Here is a 5138-nt window from a genome sequence, read left to right as displayed (position 1 = left end):
ATAGCCTCATTCAATAAATGGATATACTCAAATGAGTTTCGCTACAACCTGTTTAGGTTTGGGTCTCAGATTTCTTTACCATTGTGGCAATCTAATAGTCAAGTAGGTGATCAGGCTAACCTGTTCCCTCATGATGTTTTCCGCATATAGACAGAAAGTCTATTGGTGCACATCCGGGGATCGAACATTAATGATGAGAGTCGCAAGCTGAAGCCACTAGGCCAACACTGCACAACAAATATACATATACTATTGATTTGTATTTGACACGTAAGGTTTGAGTTAATATTTTAAAATTTTTGGAAACTCTCAGAAATTCAAACCGCTATCAAATAGTTCAAGGTGAGGAATTGGATTCTCTTCTTCGGGATCTAAAAAATTCAAATCAAAAGTTAATAAAAATTAATGAGTAAAATTTAAAATCAACAAAAACATATGTGAGTATAAATAAATATTTAAAACACAATATTCTTTATTAAATATAGTTTTTGGTGTCTTTAATAAAACAACAGGTGTTTTTTTTTATCAAAATAATATGTTTCAGCTTTTGTAAGCGATGGATGTTACGCACCTGCTACAATACTTTGATCGTTGAACAAAAGATTTCGTTTTTTATTGGTAGAAAGTTTTTATTTTATATAATTTACTTTTAAAGGTAAAAAATGCTTCTGCAGTGGCCCGTTCCCGACTGAATGGATACTTTTCATTAATTGTTTGCACGTGGAGGATAATATTATAATCCTAGCATGTGTTAGACCTACAAATAGGCAAAGAATAGTCTTCACGTACTCCAAGAGTACGATACAATGGTCCCTGTTACATTCGCAATAACGACATCCATCGGGATCTTAATGTAGAGGACGTCGGTGCGATAATCAAAATGATTGCTGGACAAAGGCTCCACCATCACGAGAATGTCGAGGCTATTCGACTTCTTGACACCACGCGCTAAGTTAGAAGATTTAAAAGGACAACATCGTTCAAATAAGAAAAGGATTGTCTTAATTGTGACTGTAAGTGTTATTGGACACTTTCTTATGTTAAATATTATTTTATGTCTTAAGTTTGGCTAGATCGTAATGTCCCATGAGGTCCCAGTAAGGACACATGTATTAAAAATACCTGTTCCAAGAGGACAGCAAATATTTTAAAAAGAATTTATCAAATATTTTCATGTGAAACTGGCGTCTAAGTCGTGTAATACTGTGTGAACCTAATATTAGAACAAGTCGTAAACAAGAGGAAACAATAATAATAAACATCTCATTAGTATCAATTACTGGCAATTTAATTATTGTGTATAGGAAAGCTAGAAGCTTTGTAATAAATTTAGGTACCTCAACATATTTTATCAACAAACAACAGTGGCGCTACTACCTTTAAAGCTTGTGTCTTAAATCTCCAGCCATGCAAACTAGTAATTATATAAAAAGATAAACATTACCAACATTCCATATCAATAGAAGAGAAAATATAAAATGCCAGACATAGGAATACTTTTGAAAAAACAAACACGTATAGTTTCAAACAATTGGTAACAAACGATACGCTTTGAAAGTTTCAGATCCGCTCGCGGCTTTTTGAAAAAATTTCATAACTTATATTGTTTGTTAGAGTATGCTTATTACTACATTGTTAACTTTTGCATATCAGCGAAATAATTCCGTTTAGAAATATTTTGCAATGGTCAAATAACTGCTTTTCAAAGAGTAGTTTATCATAGTATTGTAATAAAAACTAAAGAAAAGTGCATACCAACTCCTAAAAGGCCAACGCACGAGCCTTCTGGCAACGTGAGTTCATGGTATCACTTAACATCAGTTGAGCGTCCTGCCCGTTTGCTATATAAAAAATAAGTTATGGCGACATGTAATAGTGAACAAGTATTATATATAGTATATAAGTTATTTAATTTTATTCCCAGTACTTTGAAGTGTTTATGTTCAAAAGTTCTGTAGTATTAATTTTCATTTTTAATTATGTGTACAAAGAGACTTACCGCAGTTTGACAGTTTGCGAGTTACAGAGGAAAAACAAACCATTGGATTTGCATTCCCTAATGACCTCAAAACCATCTCTTCAAAGGTACTATAATAATTAATTCAGATACTTTTACATTGAAACACGTTTCAATTCTATTAGGTATGTGTGCCCGTTTTGGCCAAGGCATCCGTATATACCGTTATTCCTCTCTGCGATGTACCACCTGCAATTTATTTAATTTGGTCTATCCACCAAAAAAATATGTTTATTATGAAATGTAAGATACAGGTAGTAGACAGGTAGGTAGACATCCTTACTAATCGGCAAAGAAGACAAAGCCCGGCGTAAAAACCTCTCACAAAATGTCTATCTGGTAAGTTGTCTTCTTCGTTTTCGTTTGCTGTACCTTGGGTATCAGTTTAGTCCTTTTTCTGCAAGTCTTGCCATGTGCCCATTACCACTTAAGTTTATTAATTTTTATTGTAACAACTGTGACCTTAGTTGTTTTTTTTTTGACTGTATTATTTATTTTGTCTATTCTAAAAAAACCTGATTTGATATGTGAATAAATATCCCGGTGAAATAAGTGCTCTAAGATTTGCTACCATACCTTGTTTTACACCCAGTAATGTCCACATACCAGTACAGATTAAAATTGTAAAATTAAATTCTGTCTAGACAATGCAACGTGTTCCATTCGTATTTACATACAAAATATTCAATACAGTCACGATTCTCAGTTATCTACATCTGTATGGACGAATGAATACGATAATCGATTTTTTTATTGGAAATTAAACAAAGAATTATGACGAGTTACTATTAAGTTATTTATTTATATATTTACTTACATTATTATAATGCTTAGGCATTTCAACTTCTTGATATGACAGAAACAAGACGTCTAAAGAGAACTAAACCTTTTGAGTTAATGAATTAGTGTAGTGAATAAGTGCAAGTGTGGTGCTTCCGTCACACGAAAATAGTGTCAAAACAATTTAGTTCACTAAGACTGTTAATGAAAGAAATATTATGTACAAAAGTCAACATAATATTACTTATTTTATAGGTGAATTATATTTAATGTATAGTTGCACACTCTTTTGTGAACTTTATTGTAGAAAAAAAAATATTATAGACTAACAAAAATGTTTGTTATTCATTGTGAGTATTGCTTATTAATTGAAACGTGGGCCTTTGATGAAAATTATATATAATTGAATAACAATAGTACAGATATTTTTTTATAAACATAAAAAAGGATGTAAGAAAATCTAATTTATAAGAAACCTGATAAAGCAAAAACCCTTGGTCATGACCTCTGATAATAAGCAAGAGGTCAGTCTTCTGTGCCTGACGAATCCAGTCGACTTTTAGCTCTAAGACACACTAGTTTACTCATTACTTGTACCTTCACCGTTCCAGCGAATGTTAAATGCGCACATAAAAAGGATGTCCATTGCTGCACAGTCGGGGATCGAACCTAGACATGAGAGTCGCACGCTGAAGCTACTACGCCATCAGTGCTTATGAAGATACCTTTGTATATCAATATATAATCTAAGCCGAGTGTAATTTTGTATTTATATATTTAAAAATGAATTTATTAGTAGCATATGATGGCTGTATGTCAGCCTGTAGACAGCAGACACTTAACAAATTACAGGTCTTTCTAAGTTGAAATTATACCAATTCATTTAAATATCTTCACTTCGTACAACTATCGTATGACTCATTTGCGGTCACAACTAATGTAAATTACCAAATAGAAATACTCTGGAAAATAGTTAACTTTTTGATTAGATTTAAAGACACAAATGCTTATCTTCATCTCCGATAAAATAAAAATACCATTCCAGTCTATGCGAACCAAAACAGGAGAGCTGTTATAGATTACGTATGGTACTTATAGCCTACTATTTATCATACATGCCTGTACTACGAGATAAAGGCTGTAAATTTTAAAAAGTTTTGGGTCTTAAATTACTTTTGAATGTGTAGTAATTTATTACAATCCAAAGGACCTATTATTATACGAAATGATTTCGATAAATTTTCTTATAACATCTGTTCAAAAACAACTATCATTTTAACGCCAATGAGTTGAATGACCCTACTTTTTAGTTAAGGGATATTAATTTAGAGCAGTGATAGCCTAGTGGATTTCATCTCTGAGGTCGTAAATTCGATCCCCGGCTGTGCTCCAATGGAATTTCTTTCTATGTGCGCACTTACAACCGCTCAAACGGTGAAGGAAAACTTCGTGAGTAAACAGGCTTGCCTTAGACCGAAACAGTCGACCGAGTGTCAGCCACAGGAGGCTGTTCACCCACTTGCCTATTAGATTGACCATGAAACAGAAGTAGAAATCTTAAAAGAAGCTCTGGACCTCAGAGCTTCTTTTAAGTGTATATATTTATACAATAATATTGTCAGTTTCTTTTCCAAATCACTACGACTAATGACTATCTAACGAGCAATGATCTAGCCAGTCGTCCATATTATATAGAGGGTACATTTTATATCATAACTTAAACGCAGTAAATACTAGACCGTGCTCTACAACAGTGAAAAGAGCCTTCTATAGACTTCACTTCGGATTACCATATAAATCGTAAGTGTAATTCCGTGAACGGGTAACTTACTTTAGTTGCTTAAAAGACTGGAGTACAGTGTTGTCATGTAACACATTTTAAAGACACTTTTTACATTTATTTCGTACTTAAATTGACTGCTTGTACGTTTCCTGGGACATCAGAGTCCTTTAAATAATAGAGGATTTTAGTTTTACTCTATATTAAACACTCGCGTACAACGATAGAATATAAGCGATAAAATTAAATGTTAATTGCTATTCATGTATAAGTTCTACAACATGTATGCATAAAATTATTTAAAAAAATATGACATCACAAATTTTACACTCATACATCAATTATATTAGAACAAGCAAGCTAGTATGGGAAATTATTAAACAAGCAACCACAACATAAAAAAATTAAAAGTTACAATAACAAAAACTAAAAAAAATACTACAACTAACTGGAAATGAATGCAAAGTTTAAGACAGTGCCTACGTCTGGCTATACTCTCGCAGTGGTACAAATAAACGCAGTAAAAAATATTATTCCAAGAACAACCTAAGCAAAATGTCT

At 32.6% G+C, this 5138-nt stretch overlaps 1 long non-coding RNA gene across 1 annotated transcript; it reads right to left on the bottom strand.

Moving 5' to 3' along the window:
• Positions 1-310: 310 nt before the first annotated feature.
• LOC123714342 lies at positions 311-2716 on the bottom strand. The gene is made up of 4 exons (XR_006754297.1): positions 2594-2716; positions 2000-2088; positions 1756-1841; positions 311-371 (listed from the first exon to the last, which is right to left on the bottom strand). It is a non-coding gene; the product is annotated as an uncharacterized LOC123714342 (long non-coding RNA).
• Between the last annotated feature and the right edge of the window lie 2422 nt (positions 2717-5138).

This window comes from Pieris brassicae, chromosome 9 (genome assembly GCF_905147105.1).
Source record: "Pieris brassicae chromosome 9, ilPieBrab1.1, whole genome shotgun sequence".
Classification (NCBI taxonomy): Eukaryota; Metazoa; Arthropoda; class Insecta; order Lepidoptera; family Pieridae; genus Pieris; species Pieris brassicae.
This window is presented reverse-complemented; position numbering and strand designations above follow the sequence as displayed.